The 18,236-nt window shown below is 41.1% G+C and overlaps 1 protein-coding gene across 2 annotated transcripts in view; it reads left to right on the forward strand.

The window, feature by feature from the left end:
• Positions 1 to 18,236, forward strand: part of Caap1 (caspase activity and apoptosis inhibitor 1) — a 92,321-nt gene that overhangs the window by 67,074 nt on the left and 7,011 nt on the right. The gene's annotated exons all lie outside the window — the stretch shown is intronic.

The following is an 18,236-nucleotide window of genomic DNA, read 5'->3' on the forward strand; positions in this document are numbered from 1 at the left end:
TGTCCTTCTTTGTGTTTTGTCCTGCATCTCTGGGTGTTGTTCATCTCTGTATACTGTCCATCTCTGTATACTGTCCATCATCTCTGTATACTGTCCATCTCTGTATATTGTCCATCATCTCTGTATATTGTCCATCATCTCTGTATACTGTCCATCATCTCTGTATAGTGTCCATCATCTCTGTATATTGTCCATCATCTCTGTATACTGTCCATCATCTCTGTATATTGTCCATCTCTGTGTATTGTCCATCATCTCTGTATATTGTCCATCATCTCTGTATATTGTCCATCATCTCTGTGTATTGTCCATCTCTGTATATTGTCCATCTCTGTATACTGTCTGGACTTGTAGGAATCAGTTCCAAACTTTTTGAACAAGTGCTTTATCCTCTTAATTCTAGCAATTGTGCCAGTTCTGGGCTGTTTAGGTTGTGTTGGTATGGAGAGTTTCCGGATTTCTTTGCAGACCTAACATCTTTTGATTGAACGCCACTCATCTGCATGTTACTTTGCTGGGTGTACCCCATTTTATTTGCCTAAGTAGTCATAGACCTTTTTAGCGAGATGTAGTTATTGTAAAGAGTTTGAGGCTTTCTGTTCTAGCTGCTGATATCTGTCAGGCGGAACTGTGTCTCATGCAACCTAGGGCTAATTATTTCCTGGAACACCCTCTGTCTTAACCCACATGGTGTGAAGCATTAAGACTCTCCACCTGGCTGCCAGAGCCGGGACTGTGCCTGGCCTTGTGGGGGCTACAGCTACTCCATCCCTTCCTTAGCCTCTGGTCGCCTCAGTGCTCAGTTGCGTGTCTGTGGGGATTCGCGAGGTCGATTCGGTGCTCAGTTGCATATTTGTGGGAATCTGTGGCAGGTCTTGTTCTCTCTTCGTCTGGCTTTCCCCTCTGCTGCGCTTCCCTGAGAACTCTTGCTGCTCCAGTCTTTCTGAACTTAAACTTTACTTCCTCAACTGAGGGAGTGATCTGTGCTCTATGTGGGTCCGGTTCCCCTGCTCTGTGCCCTGGACTATTTCGGAACAGTCCTAGGCCATACCTTGGGATTTTTCCTTCTTCCAGGAGTCCGCCTGTCCTCTGTGTTGCCATTGATGCTGAATTCAGGACTGTTGCTTTGCGTGCTCTCTTTGGGTTTCGGTTGTTCCTGTGGAGGAGTAAATTCATTTCCTGTTACTTCGTTTTGACCAGAAGTGGAGCTTCCTTCATTCTTGGTATTTTCACCGAGTGTAGAATCCTGTCTTGCCTGCCCTTGCCCCTCGCGGCACTCGGGTGCTGTTCGATTGATTGCCTTCTGGCCTCCGTAGTCTCTAAGTCCACGGTATATAAACTGCTACTTTTGTGTGTAATATGCCAGTTTTTGGACTGCCACCCCTAATATTTGCTTTATTTTTTTCTTCTCATGTTCTGAGACTTCAGTTACTTATACATTAGCCCCTTGGACATTATCACAAAGATCCCTGAGGCTTTGTTGAGAGAAAAGTTTTTCTCTTATTCTGATTAATTTACTAGACTATCTTAAAATTCACTAATTCATTCCAATTTTACCCCAGTCTTGCTGATAAGCCTCTACAGTATCCTTTAAAGTCTTTTAAATTGTCCATTGCAATTATGAAATCTCCATTTGACTCTTTTTTGCGTGTTTTCAGTGTTTCTATTGAGACACCTGTTACTTCCCTGGTCCAGACACTACTTTACTTCAGTAAGCATGGTCGAAGTAGCTGTTGCCATATCTTTAATAGTTCTAATATCCAGGTTGTTTGTTTACCCTTGGGAGTCTTTAAAAGACGACAAATTAATGTAATTTGAGTAGATATATCACCACCTCTCAGTTAAGCAAAGGAATAAAGGAATGCTATTAGCACTCCGGAAACTCTAGGGTTTTTGCATTTTATTTCTTTTTTTGCATTGGTTTTTGATTTGTTTTTGAAGAATGAGAATACTTAGTGTGTTTACTATTCTGTTTTATGTTTATGATTACATTTATCTTTATGACTATGTTTACAAAGGAGAGAAATTGTCGAATTCTTGAGAAAGAAGAGAACTAGTAAGCTGCTAGACCATATTAGTCTCCACAGCTTCACCCTTAGAGCCACGGTGAGGGCCTCCACACGGCCATCAGAGAGGCTAAAACTGACAACCTAGCCACTCAGGCTCTTTTTGGAGCTTTCGCGGTGTATTTTGACGCCTACACGTGTACCTGTTTAGAACTGTGTTTCATATCATGCTAGAAGAACAATGAAAGAAAGGTATATATAATATTTTTGTTGTTGTTGGTTTTTTTTTTTAGTTAGTTTAGTTAGTTTGTATTTTGAGACAGGCTCTCATGTATCACATGCGGGCCTGGGAATCGTTTTGTAGCTGAAGATGTTTTTGATCTTACTGCCTATACTTGGAGTATTAGGATTACAGGTGTGTGCCACACACCCAGTTTATACGTGGCTAGACCCAGCAGCCTGGGCCTAATTCTACATGTAAGCTCTCTGCCGGATCACTACATCCTCAGCCTAAAATGTTCCTAGTATTTATAAAGTAAGAAGTTTGAAAATATTCCAAATATCTGTCAGTAGTACAGGGAGCTTGTGTTCTCTTCATATATTGGAACATTAATATAGCAATGAGTATTAGCAAACAGCTGCATCTCATAAGGAAAACTTCACAGCGGTAATGCTGAGGAAAATAAATCTTACATGAGATGGACTGCAGCAAGGACCCTTTTATCAGTAGAGTCACAGGTAAATTGCTATGCTTTCTTTGTAGATCCTTCTAATAGTGTTATTTATGGATTGTTCTGTATTATACTTCATAGAGAAATCCCTATCTTATGTCTTACTCTTTTAAGAACATTATCTATTTGGTTACATTTTTAGCATACTAAAATGTAATTATTTTTCTATATTCCACATTTAGGAGAATATTGGACTTCTTCATTGAATTCTGAGCTTAGTTTCCATGAGCACATCCTCAGCTGTCCTAGAGGCAGTATGCATCTCTCTCGAGTTCACTTTCATATTCATATTGGAGTGATTTAGTAATATTACCTGTGTGTTGTGTAAGCGGTCTTCTAGACGCTTTCACAGGAAAGTGATTTCAAGACTTTGCAGAAGGAGATTTAGGATTATTCTGATATTATACTTTTTTTTTTTTTTAAAGAAATTGTCATTGCAGCTAGTGAAACATGCAGAATCATTGTACAAGAGTTGTGGACCTCATCATAAAAACACTGATTAAAAGCTGGGCAGTGGTAGTTCCCTAGCTGTCAGTCCAGAGTCCACGAGCTCCCATTAGCTTGTGTCAGCTCTCTCTGTGGGTTACCCAGTCATCTCTTGCTTATATGACCCCTCCTCCCAGGAGCTCAGCCCAGTGCTTGACTGTGGATCTCTGCATCTGTTTCCATCAGTTACTGGATGGAGGTTCTATCATGACAATTAGAGTAGTCACCAATCTGATTACAGGGAAAGGCCAGTTCACGCACCCTCTCCACTATTGCTAGGAGTCTTAGCTGGGGTCATCCTTGTGGATTCCTGGGAATTTCCCTAGTACCTGGTTTCTTTCTAACCTCATAATGGCTCCCTTTATCAAGATGTCTCTTTCATTGCTTTCCCTCTGTCCCTTTCTCCCAATTCAGCCATCTCAATCCCTCATGTTCCCACCCTCACCCCTCCCCTCTACCCCCCTTCCCAGTTTACCCAGGAGATCTAAGCTATTTCCCCTTTCTGGGGTCCTCTAGCAGCTGGTTGGCCACCCCCTATTTCTTTTAACAGTGAGTTTTGACTTAAGTCATCTGTTTTTCCTCTTAAATATTTTTCTCCAAAAGCGATAGTTATGCTGTTACAAAATTTAAAATCCCTTCTGGAACTTCTTCATTGGTGATAAAATACTGTGCTATTATCTTGTTTTTTTTTTTTTTTTTTTTGTATTAAAGAAATAAAATTTGAAACCCTTGGAATGACAGCAGCTTATGGCCCTTATTAAACAGCAAAAAATGAAAATGAATGTACAGTCTGTTTTATGGCTTAAAATAATGTTTATATGATGACTAGAAAATACAAAGGCAGATGCTAGTAAGTTCTCCCTTAAAGTATAAAAGTACAGTAAGTTTATTTAAAATTTATTTATTTATAAATCAAATGGACAGGTAGGCCATGAATCTGCTGCCATCTTCCCATAATAAATAAATAATTGAATTAAAATAATTGAAGAATATTCAAAAATAGTTTTCCAGTCATAAAACATTTTCTTATTTTGATTCTCACGTGCTGTTTATTTTTTCATGTAGTTCAGGCTAGCCTGGAACATGCTGTGTTCCTATGGTGGCCTTAGACTCATGAGTCTCCTGCCAAAGCTGCTCAGATGTTGGTATTAGGACATGAGTATTTCTCTGATCTTGGAAACACAGAAATGTTGAAGTCCTCGTCTTTAACAGGTGCTCTTTCCTTCCACCTATGAACAGAGTCTATGACTGATCAATAATTCAGCAGTTGTTTTGGCTCTAAATGAAAGAGATACCATTCCTAAGAATTTATTATGTATTTTTTTTTTTTTTTTGCCAGTGAGCGAGCAAGACAAATACATAGCCATCAGTGCTGACTGGCTGGTAATTTCTGAAACATGAAGGCGCGGATGCTCGTCAATAACAGAGGGAATCACGGAGAGTTTGGCAGAGATCAATCTCTAGATGGATGAGTGCTCTGTAAGCAAATAGCGGCTCAGCTTCCAACTTTTAAGGACACCCTTGTCTCTAACCAAATGCTTGGGTAGCAGTAGAGATGGCAGGTTTTCTACAAGCTAATAGGTCAGCAGCTAAGCACGAGGACACGTTGTATTTTAAGTGGGAAGCATGGAGGAGCATCCTTCCCTGTTAGGCCTAGAAAAACACCTTTCTCTGCTATCATGGAAATTAGCTATGACTGTTCAGTGAGTTTAATTTAACAATGGTGTCTTGGGATGAGAAGCTGATATAGGTTTTGTTGATGACTTTTAAAACTCTGTTATTAAAACTTTGGCAGCCTTGTTATTTTATTTCAGCCATATTTATAAGGTTATGTTATGTAACATGTACTATGTGTATGTTAGTTTAATTTGCTTAAAATCATACATACATAAAAGCATACAGCGGCTGGAGAGATGGATTACTGGTTAAGAGAACTGGCTGTTCTCCTAGAGGACCCAAGTTCAATTCTCAGCACCCACATGGCAGCGCCTAACTGTCTGTAACTCCCAGATCTGGCACCCGTACACAGACATACATGTATACCAATGCACACAAAATAAAAAAAGGTGGGAAGAAAATTTCAAATAGTTAAAATTTTATGTCACATGTGTGGGTGTATGTACACACACGTGGAGACCCGAAGACAGTTGTGTATTGGTTTGAGATGGGGTCTCTCACTGAATCAGAAGCTTGTTGTTTTTGCTATGCTGACCAATGACTTCCTGGGGTCTGTTTGTCTCAACTCTACCATGCTGGGGTTACAGGCGTGTGCAGCCATGTCCAGCTTATGGGCACTGGGGATTCAGAGTGAGACCACCATGCTTTCACAGAAGGAGCCCTTACTGAGCCATCGGTCTCCCCAGACTCCTCATGCACATTTTTAATAGTCTTCATACAGCGGTTTCCTCCTTGTAGTGCTTTTTATAGACATGTTTGTGTGTTTGGAAAACCTTTTTACATCTGGATAATTTTTATAGCTTTTTACATCTAGAAGTTTTATTGGGTATATCACTTCACAGGGGCAAAAACCGCCATGGGAAATATTAGATAACTAGGATAGATAAACTCGACAGAACTGTAAAGAGAGTTGAGTCTCTATTATAAGGTACTGCTTCTTCTTAAGCATCTTTCCTCCTGAAAGAATTTGTGCTATCAATAAGAAGCACATATCCACTTTTGTTATCTGTACATTTCTTGTGTTTGCTAAAGGAAATATTATTTACGCTATCATAGCCAAATAGGGCTATGTGCACCATTGGTACCTCCTGAAGTAGAAGTATCTAGAAAAAAAGAAGAAAGTTTGACACTGAAAAGGAACTAGACACTGGAATCTGACCTTTTTTGCAGTAAGTTGAGTGTGCAAGGATAAGAAATATGAGCTCTTCTTTTTTACAGGGGAGGGGAGAAGGGGGACAAGGTCTTATGTAGCCCAGACTGGCTTTGACGTTGCTACATAGCAGAAGATGACCTTGAACTTCTGGTCCTCTTAACTTGCAAATGCTGGGATTGCAGATATTTACCTCATGCCTGGTTTAGGTACTTCTGAACATTGAACCCAGGCTTTATGCATGCAAGGAATCACTTTACCAAACTAAGCCACATGTCAGCCTCCTGACTGTCTTGTGCACAACAGCATGTATTGGGCATGTGCAGAGACAACTGAGATACAAAATAGAATACTTCAGTGTTCCAGATCCATGTTGTGAGATCACATGATAAAAGATTTTATTTCAAGCACCTGATCTCTAATTCCAAATATCTCTAGCCAAAGATCCTAAGTGAATATATAACAATATGGAACATAGAAATCTTAATATTTTTTGTATACATCAAGCTGTATTATAATAAGCAAACCTAAAGGAGATCATGAAAGAACCAATGTGCAGATGGCTTCTCTGAGCAGGCCAGGGAAAGGTCACAATTTTTTGTTTATTTTGAGCCAAGAATTCTTTGTCCTAGAAACCAGACAAATGACAGTTTGCTTCAGCTGCCTTTTAATGATCAAGTACTGCAGACTAGCATGGTTCTTCTGTGTGTCTGTGAGAGGAAAGAGAATCTTCAGGCTGGAAACTTCAGCTGGAGAAGAGTGGGACCCTAGAGTAGGGTAATCTAGATTCAGAAAACGCTAGGAACCGAACCCGTGGAAGGGTCTTCTTTCCCTCTCAATGTGTGTCTCATCTTTCCTTGTGGTTTTAATGAGCATCTTCCTAACAATTCATGGCACTTTTCATGTGATCCCTGCTCACTTGTGGATATAATTTTTGATTCTGAATATTTTCCCCATTTTCAAATGGGGTGTTTATCTTTCTGTTGTGTGGTTGCAGCTCCTGACACAGTCTCGACCCCCGTCCTTTGTTGGGCACGCTTCATCCGCTTTTCCTCAGAGGCTTGCTGTCTCTATCATCACTCTTCTTTTTCTTCATGATGTCATTTGATGAGCTGAAGGTTTACATTTTATTGGTTTCTGTGATTTAGGCACATATTCTCCTTTGCTAAAAACCTTGTACCGTTAATGTTTAGGCATAGCTCATTTATTTCTTATTTCTGTCTTGGTGATTTTCAGAGTAGATCTGAAATATGTAAAATAACAGCCGATTAAAATTGCTTTTATTTAGGAACAAGTAAGATTAACTAGATCATGAGAATCCTATTAAATGTCTCTCTTGAGAAAACGTATGCAGGCATGGAATTATTAAAAAGACCCGGCCATCTTCATAGTTCGACTCTGCCTTCCAGCATGTGCTTTAAGAATACTAAAAGTTCTTCTGATGAAAGGGGGACCTTGATTTGCTTTAAGCAGAAGAGGTTCTGGACTGCACAGTTTTGGGTAAAGGTCAGATTAGCACAAGGAGCCCTCCCACGGGGAACCTGTGAGGGAAATATGCAGGCTGCCTTCCTCCTCGTGGCCCCAGTGCTCTTCATACTTGTTTTCTCTACACCTCTAGACTGAAATAGTGTGACTGGCCACACTCCTTCAAGCTAAGATTGTAGCGTGTGTCTGCGGGAGGCATGGTGATTGATTTTCGTTGTCAACATGATTGGTTTAAAGTCATCTGGAATCAGACGTCCAGATGTGTCTAGATGGGTGTTTCCAGAGGGGCTTCACTGAATGGGGAGACCTACCGTGAGATGCGAGCAGCATTATTCCATGAGCAGGGGCTCTGAAATAAACAAAAAAGGAAGGAAGGAAGGAGAAACCAAGTTGAGCACCAGCGTTTCTTGCTCCATTTCCTGTTTCATTCAAGTATGGCGAGGTGAGGAGTCGCAGCCAAGGACCACTTTGCCTTCCTCACACGATGGACTGTACCCTCAAATTGTGAACCAAAATTACCCCTCCACTGAGTTGCTTTTCAGCTTTTTTGTTGGTTATTGCAATTCTGAGGATTCATCCCAGCCCAACACTGAGGTGTACTTCTAGGTCTTACGTAGCCTTTTGTCTCAGTAGTGAGAAAGGTAACTAAGATGTAGGTGTGGTTCCCATCTGCTACCTAAGAGGAAATGCTGATGAGTGAACAGGCCATTGAATTTTCTCTTCAACAGAGGGCGGTGCTCATTTAAACTCTCACATCATGTTTGTTCTGAAAATAGAGTTCCTGAAACTTAAGTCACTGTGGATTAACTTTTGGCAAGGCCGAAACAGAGGAAGCTTAGCAGAGCGTAAAGCCTCAGAGTGTTGGGAAGCCACACATGGTCACAGTTCTGCATCAGGTCTCTGCATATTGCTTCCTTTAAAATTTGCAGTGAGATTCTAAGTTTTTCACCTTTTAATACCTGGAAATGCTGACACCGTTTGGCCATTTCTTCAAGTTGTCTAGGCAGTACACCCAAGTAAGGTAAGAATATATTTGCCAAATCAAAGAACATTCCTGTGGAAGATTTGACTGGTGCATTCAATATGTTCTCCGAACTCAGACAAACCACAGACCGGTACTGGTTGTGTTTTGTGCCATTTCCACTGGTGATAGTATCCCATATTGTGATGTCTTCCCAGAAGATTTTTTTCCTTGACTTAAAAAAAGTTTCTAATATAAAGGTTATATTATCAACAAATGCTAGTTTGAAAGAACCAAATAGGATTTTGAAGATTACCCTTCTTTAACAGTGCCTTAAATTTTTATCTCCCTATCCATTCCGCATTGCTTTCTTTCTCAAGACATTATGGTTTATTGTGTCTCCAGCAGGTACCTTGCATGTGATTTACACAGTGAATGGCCCTGCTTTCAGAGCAAGTTAATGATATAATATCCCCATTTATATTCAGAGCAGTCAACACTCTCTAGCTCTCAGAATAATAAAAACACCTGCATTTAATATACATGGAAGAATGGGAAGGCAAATAGCAGATAAGGCACAATCAGGTAAGTGTAATCAGATAAAATATCACAATATTATAGTAGATCAGCATCTCGTAATGACTTGAATTTTGAAAGACTGACAAACAGCATGGCCTAAAGCAGCCAGGCATAGTCAGTCTTAGCAGCTCTTTCCAGAGCTGATTGCTCCTCTCATGTGTTTTCTGGCAGATTAAGCAGGTAGTTTCTTATTTTAACTCTTCTAGAACTACAGTGTCACACAGAAAAACATCAGCAGTGTTCCTTTTGAGACTGTATCAGAAACAAAACTAAGTGACACCCTGAAAGGAAAATGTTCCATTCCCAGCGGTTATCTCAAATTGATCCAAATCAATTTTATTAAAAAGCAAATAAATATTGCAGTCTGGGGCAGAGCTTACGTTTCTACATCAATCTTGGCCTGCATGAAATGACATTTTCCTCTTCCTTTAAACAGCAGAGAATGGTTAGGTGACCAGAACCGGTTCTTCAAGGGCATCTTCACATTTGACCATAGCCATCTGGTAAACCTAGCTGTAACACCTTAGTACCCCATGAGCCCTAATGTGTCAGAACCCCGTGGATTCCAGTGTAAAGTACTGAATTTGCCAAAATCACAACTAAAAAGACCCAGTTCATAGGGTGGGATGTAGCAGTTTTCTTTGGCTTTTAAGTTACTCTATGTTGGAGACCACTGATCTTTTCATGGATCACCTGTCTGGGTGTTAGCAAAGCCTGGGAGTATAGGTTGTGAGACATGGGAGAGCCCAGGTCCAGAGGGGCTGCAGCAAATGTGTGTCCAGTTGAGAGTTTACTCTAATGTTGGTGCCCCCTGGCTGCCTCCAGAACTGGGAGCACGTTTGTTCTTAATCTACTGCAATGAAAAACTATCATATGCAGAAACGGAACTGATATAGCCATCTTCTGACAAGGGCTCTATTCACTTTCCTCTTCCTTTTCTAAGGGTGGTAACTCTGAGTACTGGGAAAACTGTAAAATGAAATTCCTGCAAGTCCGAATGTGGATGGGATGAAATAACTATTCATTACACTTAGAACTGAGGCAGGCAAAGAAGGGAAAACTTAGCAACCTGGGACTCTGCTTCGCTTGAACTACACAAACATCCCTTTTCAGACAAGGCATGTAGCAACCTAGCAAATGGTTGGAGATGCCATACATAGAGGTGTTTACAGCCTCCACTAAGAATTCTCCATGTACAAAGGAGCCAGTGAATCCCAGAAAGAGGGTCGCTCCATCCTGATCCTTGTATGGTAGATGATTAACACCTTGTATGGTAGATGAGAGGTCCACATGTCTCTCAAGGGAAACTGCAGCCCTCCCCTGTACCCTCTCTTGCAATCCACTGCGTAATGCTTCACCAACCCAAAGGCAAGAGTGTCATCAGGTACTTTTCCTGTAGTAGAGATTTCCCTGTCCTGCTGAAGTCTGCTTGGTTGTGTCCACATGTGTTTGGCCTTAATTTATAGCATTCTGTTGCTTACTTCAGAAGAAACTCCACAAAACCATTAACCGCTTAGGAACATGGAGTTTGGGATAACCTAAATCTGTGTTCTTCAACCAGAATCACTCATGAGTATCTCTACAATAGCTAAATAGTCTTGCCTTTTAGAGTCTTTCCACAGTGAGTTCTCAGGTAAGGGGAAAAGTAAAGAAATACAGTTAAAAAGAGGAGATTTTATGTATTGGAACACACATACACACTGGTAATTTTTACCTGGACCCACTGTTTCCAGGCTACTTAAACATTGTTCAAAGACTAAAGGAACACATGCAAGTATCAAGTAATTTTCTCCAGAATAATGTGAATGTAAAGATTCTATATGCCACAAAGGAGCAGTGACTCCAAGCTACAGTGCTCAAGAGAACCTGATGGGAGCTTGTGGCTCCCTTTTGTGGGTTCAGGAAGAGGAGTCAGCTGCTGGAGTGGGGTATATGTGGCCTTTTGGTGCTCTTTTCACATCAGACATATCCTGAAACTTATCCAGGAACTACAGGCGATAGGCTGGTCCAGCCACTGGGTTTAGGTGGACGTACAGTAAGGCAAATTATGTCCTCTGATTATATCATCTTATGCGTGTGCATGGTTAGGTATGCATATGATTGAAGCCACATGCATCATGGGTGTGGTGGTTTGAAAGAAAATGGCTCCCAAAGGCAGCAACACTATTAGGAGGTGTGGCCTTGTTGGAGGAAGTATGTCACTGTGGGGGCGGGCTTTGAGGTCTCTTTTGCTCAAGTTTCTCTCTGTCAGTCAACTTCCTGTCGCCTGCAAGATTTAGGACTCTGAGCTACTACCACATCTGCCTGCATGCTGCCATGCTCCCCACCATGATGGTGATAAATTGAACTTCTGAAACTGTAAACTAGCCCCTTCAATTAAATGTTTCTTTATAGAATGGTCATTGTCTCTTTTCACAGCAATGAAAGCCCAAACTAAGACAATGGGAAAGGACATGTAAAGTGAACCAAGTCTTACATAACCCAAGCCTGTCAATCAAAAGCAGAAAATCACTTGCCTGCTCCTAGCTACTAGCTGTTCCTTCTCTTGGACTCACAAAAGGAATACCCAGCCAGTGAGCAGATACTCTCCCATGGCAAGCCTGATCACATCCCACTTACCTTGCAGCGTATTTGGCCTATACTTAAACTTGGCTTCAGAATCAAACTCCCGCTGCTTTCCTTAATTTGTCTGATTCTTCAACTCTTTGAACAAGATTCCAAGAACCTGGAAATACCTTTTCAGACAGAGACTACCGGTAACAAAACTGCTCTATTTTCTTTGAGATCTTTCTCAAGAGCATGTCTGGGAGCTTTGAATATCAATTCAGTCCATGATGGAATAAGTACCAGTTGTCTGGGAGTCTTGGCAGCCATGAGTGTTTTTCATCCTTACCCATACCCACCCTGGTGCCTATGCTTACTCATCCCTGATGGACCCACTGTAGTCTTAATAGAGGGAGATCAGTCACAAGAGAATGTTTACATCAATTTTTAACTTTTTTTATTGAGTTATATATTTTTCTCTGCTCCCCTCCCTTCCTCCCCCTTCCCCTTTTACCCTCTCCAATGACCCACACGCTCCCATTTTACTCAGGAGATCTTATCTTTTTCTACTTCCCATGTGGATTAGATCCATGTATATCTCTTTTAAGGTCCTCTTTGTTGTCTAGGTTCTCTGGGATTGTGAATTGTAGGCTGTTTTTTTTTTTTTTTTTTTTTTTTTTTTTTTTTTTTTTNTGTTGGGCGAATCCTGCTTTTTATCTTAACGCCATGCAAGCATTTGTACGTGTGCTTTGCTGTGTTCTGATTCCATAATAATAAAGCAACCCTCTGGTTATGGCGTGTGTTTTTTTTTTTTTTTTTTTTTTTTTTTTCCCACTGGGAGGTACTCCATTGTGGAAATATACCACATCTTTATCCATTCTTGGGTCCAGGGGTATTAGGTTGTTTCCAGGTTCTGGCTATGACAAACAAAGCTGCTATGAACATAGTTGAGCACATATCCTTGTGGTATAATTGAGCATTCTTTGGGTATATACACAAAAGTGGTATTACTGGGTCTTGAGGTAGGTTGTTTCCTAATTTTCTAAGAAATGGCCTTACTGATTTCCAAAGTAGTGAACCAGTTTGCATTCCTAACAGCAATGGACGAGTGTTCCCTTCACCCCGCATCCTCTCCAGCATAAACTGTTACCAGTGTTTTTGATCTTGGCCATTCTTATAGGTGTCAGATGGAATCTCAGAGTTGTTTTGATTCGCATTTCTCTGATGGTAAGGATGTTGAGCATTTCCTTATTAAAAAGAACATTGGCAACTTTAGGGGGGTTATGGTGTCATCAGTCCCTTATATGTTCTGTATTCTTTTTGTTCTCCCAATAATACAGGCCAGTTAGAATTTGGAATTAAATTAACATAGAAGGGTGACTTAATCTACCCAGGAAATTTTTTATTATATTCTGATTATGATTTCCTTTATATACAATGAGTGTAAAAGAACTGAGTTTCAGAAGGTTTTGAATGACTAGAATAGAAAGCATAGAGGAGTTTTTGGAGAATCAGAGATTAATTATAACCCTGCTTTCTAAACATTCTGTTTTGTATGTTTATTTCCATATAATCCATCACCGAATGCTTTGGGGAGATGGGCTAAGATTTGCATTTTACAATTGCAATAGTGAGTCGCTTCAAGGTCACAAGATGAAATCTAGATTATCAATTTAAACATGAATTGCACAATCCTGGAAGCTGAAAATGCGTCCCCCACTTTCCATTTTACTCCTTTGAGACTTACAAGAAAGAATCAAAGAAGCCTATTATTATTATTTGAAGTTGTCACTGTCTGAGTCTGGGCTGTGACAAGCAATGCTAACCACGTTTAAAAAACTTGTATCACTGGTCTGATTTATGGTAGGCAGCTTAGACAAAATGTGCTGGAGACCATTCCAGCTTTCTGATTGAAAACCTTTCTGTTTCTGCTTTTGTGTACATGATGGAGATAGTGCAGCCAGCATTAGTTTCTGCATACACTGGCGTGTCTCACCCTCAGGGCGTCCTCTTGCAGGCTTAGGTTGCTACAGTGAGGGCAGTTATCAAGCTACGTAAGGAGTGGCCTGATTATTGGTCACCCCAGTTATATAGAAAGGACTGTTCCATTGTACAGCACACCGCGCTGCAATTGGGTGTGAAGCGTGAGCCTTCTTGACTGAAGACTTTGGCTTATACATACCGTATTTGGATCTGTGGAGTCCTGACCCTTTTTGTTAGTTTTTGAGGCAAAGACTCACGTGTCCAGGCTGGCCTCAAACTTGCTGCACAGCTGAGGATGACCTTGACTACCTGTCTTCCTGCTTCTAGCACTGAGTGTGAGAATTACAAGCATGCACCTCCATGCCCAGTTTGCCTAGTGCGAGGGATCAAACTTAAGGCTCCATGCGTGCTAGACCAGCACTCAGTCTGTGAGCACAGCCCTCCCCCGAAGTCCTGACCTTTTAGAGGTGACAAGGAAAAGAGTAAAACATCTGCGAAAACATGGAGGCGTGATGTCTCCCTAGGAACTGCATGTAGTTCTTTCCTTTAACTACAACTTTGGGTTGAAGATTTTGGTGACACAAAGTTACCATTTAATTTCATTGCCAATGATATTTGAGTCCTATACCCTGAGAGAAAGGCTTCGTTTTGTACATTCTGAATGTGAAGGTGGCCCTTCTCACGTTTCAGAAACCAGAGATGGTGCAATCTTCTGTCAGTTTTCGCTGCTCGTTTCTTGGAAGACATTGAGCTTTTGACTTCGGCTTTCTGGTGTTAAAGGCAGGAGCAGCCCCTGTGAGGTGGTATCTTGATTTCTTTTTTGAACATAGCTTAGATCTGTTTGGTATCAGAATATCAGAATCAGAGTTTCTAATAGTTGTTAATGCCAGAAAATTGATAATTTCCACAGTCGTGGTCTGAGGCCTCCGGTGCAGGGAGCTCACTTGTGGAGGGGCTGTGAGGGTCAACCTCGAGCTGTAGGTGTAGGCGGGCTCTGAATGTCGCTAGCTTTACCTGGGACGAAATCTAAACAAGCAAATTAAAAATAGAAGGAAATATTATTTTCATGCTGTTTTTCTGTTTGTTTTGAAGACAAGGTTTCTTTGTGTAGCCCTGACCTTCTTAGAACTTACTCTGTAGAACAGATTAGCTTCAAACACAGAGGTTCACCTGCTTCTGCCTCTTTGAGTCTCTCTTTTTACGGCATGTACCACCACTGCCTAGCAAAACTTTCCTCCCTCCCTCCCTCCCTCCCTCCCTCCCTTCCTTCCTTCCTTTCTTTTTTTTTTTATAAAAAAGACTTATATGCATGAATGTTTTGACTGTGCCTACAGAAGTCAGAAGAAGGCAACAGATACCCTAAAACTGGTTGTGAGCCACCATGTGGATCCTGGGACTGGATGCTCTGCTTTTAACCACTGAGCCATCTCTCCAGCACCCTTTTTTTCCCATCCTATTTTAAATAATCTCATTTAATAACTTCAGGTAGATTTCAGAAATTCTGTTATTGTATAATATGACATAATGATCCAATTACAAAAAGTACTAAAATACATGTTGAATTCTTTTATACTCTATATGTGTGTACGTGTATGTGCGTATATGTGTGTATAAGTTGAACACGTTCATTCTTCCTTCCACTCATTCCCCCTTCTAAGGAACAAGTATATTTCATTGGAGATGAAAAATGGCTAAATATAAAGAATGATCAGTGGAGAAAGCCATCTGAAAAAATAGTAACTTAGCTGACTAATGAGCATCCTGATTAACATATTCTTCACATCTATCAGTACCAAGGCTCAGTATGCCTCTGTTCCTCTCCAAATTAATAGTGACAGGCACCAGGACCCGGTTAATATTTGAGTAGTCTGATAGGCCCAGGCAAGCATGCTGCAGAGAAGAATGTCAATCAGGGTCAGAGTCGCCTTCCTCTCCTGTCTGTTGAGCAGCAATTCTCTTCAGGCTCTTCTCAGCCTCAGCTCTCTGAGATTGCCTGTTCCCTCTCACTTCTCGGGCCTACTGAGTTCTGTTCTCTTTGTTTCTAAGATGCTCTGAGCCAAGTGTATTCACTGGACGTGTAGATTACTCACAGGCTCCTGGATGGTAGTGTCTCTACCATTGGACACACAGTCGGCACTGATGCAGTATTTGCTGAACAAATTCTCTTTTGTTAGCATGCAGCAAAATGACATGAAGTCATAGGGAGCTTTAGATGTGGAAGATAGGAAGTGCTTGCATTTTCTAGTGTGTTACAAGGCACAGAAAGTTGCCTGTGTTTCATCAATGTGGGTAAACGCATTGACTTGGTGACGGTGAGTGAATGGAACGGTCGTGTTGGCAGAGCACAGTGGAGCACAGCAAGAGTACAGTCCCGTGTGACCTGGCCATAGTTCTAGGACTTACTCTTCTTAGACCACCCTCCCTTAGTTTCATTAAGTAGACAAGAAGAGGTAATTTTACATGAATTTCAGATCAGTCAAGCTTTGAAACGCTGTTCATATTTTAATGATCTTTTCAGGGATTGTCTGTCACCATGAAGAGCTCCATCCTGTTAGCCCCCATCAAGCTTTTGGGCAGCCCTGTACTCCGTTTCAGTCTGAGGTCCTCTGGGTACTTTTTCTTTGTTTTTCCTGTAGGATTTGCCTTGGGCTGCAGAGAAATTTGAACCCAGTGTGGTATTAGTTGGTCCCATCCTTCCCATAGGTGGCCTCGTTCACCTCTCCACTGCTCCCGTTGCTCGCTTTGCCCCCACTCAGAACTCCTGGCCTCTCTCCTGCCACCTGTCACCTGCAGCTGGCCTACAAGAACGTTTAAAGCCCTTTGCCCCATTCTCTCTCTGTCAATGTGAAGTCTAAGGTCCTTTCACTATGGGTTCACCCACCCCTGACCCTACTGTCATGGCATGTGTCCATCTTGAGTACAGTAGTAGCAGTAAGTACCGCCCGTTGAAGGTGTACTATGTGCCTGTGCAGTCGCAGGCCTTTACTTTGACCGTCTCGGAGTCTGCACTGTTCCTACAGGGTGGCTGCTTTAATTTTACAGATGAGGAAGCATCCTCAGATTGCTTAAATAACCTGTCCCGATTGTCCAAGATCAAAGCTGGTGCAGTTTCCAGTGCAGCAAGATAAGTGCCGGCCGCTGCACGTCGTCAGTTCTTCCTCGCTGTCTTCCTGTCACCTGTCCTTTCAGAAGCAGTATTGCAGCGCCACGTGGCAAGCATGTCACCATCCTTACACTTGCCACTGCCCTGCTTTATTTGCTGTTATTTATGGGTTGTTTATATTATACAAACTTGAGCTCTCAGAAGAGTGTGCTTCCAGCCCTCATTCTAACATGTTGACTCTACAGGCATTTTTGTTCTTTCATATTGTCATTTTAATTACGAAGTTATTTTATCAGATTGGTTTATCATAATTATATAAAGTTTAATTTTTGTTGCTACTGCAAAGCATTTGGAATATTTTTATTTTGAGATAAATTATAATATTTATGTTCCTTTTGAAAATAGGTGGTAATGTTGGCTTTCAAAGAATTTTTTTTTTAATTTCCAAAGAACTCCCATGTCCTTGTCTCCGTTTCAATAATAACATTTTGTACATATTGTTTTAACTAATCTCCCTTTATTTCTTGAGAATATTAAATTTCAACCATCTTACCGTTAACTACTAAATACTTCAGCACCTACTTTTTAATGCATAGGGACCTTTCTAAGGCCATCCAATTCTCTGTAACTGCCATCTCAAATCCAAGTTCAAATTTACATGAAAATAATGGATAATTTCTTTCATTTGGTTTGTGTAAATTAAGGTCCAAGTGCAGGCCACACACTGCCTACAGTTGTTGTTATGTGGTTAATACATATCATTAAATAACACACACACAGTCTCCCTATGTACCAGGCCTTCATCTGTGAACCTCTTGTCTCAGCCTCTGGGGTGCTGAGATTACAGGTGTTTGCCAGCCCCATCTATAAACGTTTTAATACCTTCAGCGGGTTAGACAGAGAGTGGTCCTGTATCTCACCATCTTAATACCGACTGTGTCTTCAGGATGCTCCTTAACATCCCTGTAATTGTTTAATTGATAGTTAAAGATAATGGATTTAATATGAATATAGCTCAGTTTTTAAGGAAGAATAATAGGTAAATGTATTTTCAAGATGGGGCCATATTTAACACTCTTCTGAGCACATTTCATCAACCCATCTGCTCTTCTTTTTCCCCTTAAAATTGGCGACCTGGATACATGCACCCCCAGAAAAAAGCAGTAATGTTGAGGCTCCCGCGACAGTAGGAAGAGGAATGTGAGTTGGAGATGCTCATGGCAGGAGACTCAAAGAGGACAGCTGTGAGGGCTTTAGTCAACAAGGCGGCTTCTCACTGGGGGAGCCAAATTCAAACATCTGAGTCTTTCTCTTTCATTTTATGGGGCAGGCTGTGAACCAGAGAAGCTGAATTTAACTTTGATCTATAAATACACTGTTTTCTCACTCTGTAACTTCTAATTGTCCATTTGCTGATTTTATTACCATGTGTGGTGTAGACAACATCGCAAGGTTACTCACAGAAGCTGAGAATCTGAAAATGGAGGTGATTTAATACTAAACTTCCTAATGTCGTGGCTTACAGTTACCC

Source organism: Alexandromys fortis, unplaced genomic scaffold (genome assembly GCF_014885135.2).
Source record: "Alexandromys fortis isolate MF-2015 unplaced genomic scaffold, M_Fortis_MF-2015_v1.1 scaffold_13, whole genome shotgun sequence".
In the NCBI taxonomy this organism is placed as follows: Eukaryota; Metazoa; Chordata; class Mammalia; order Rodentia; family Cricetidae; genus Alexandromys; species Alexandromys fortis.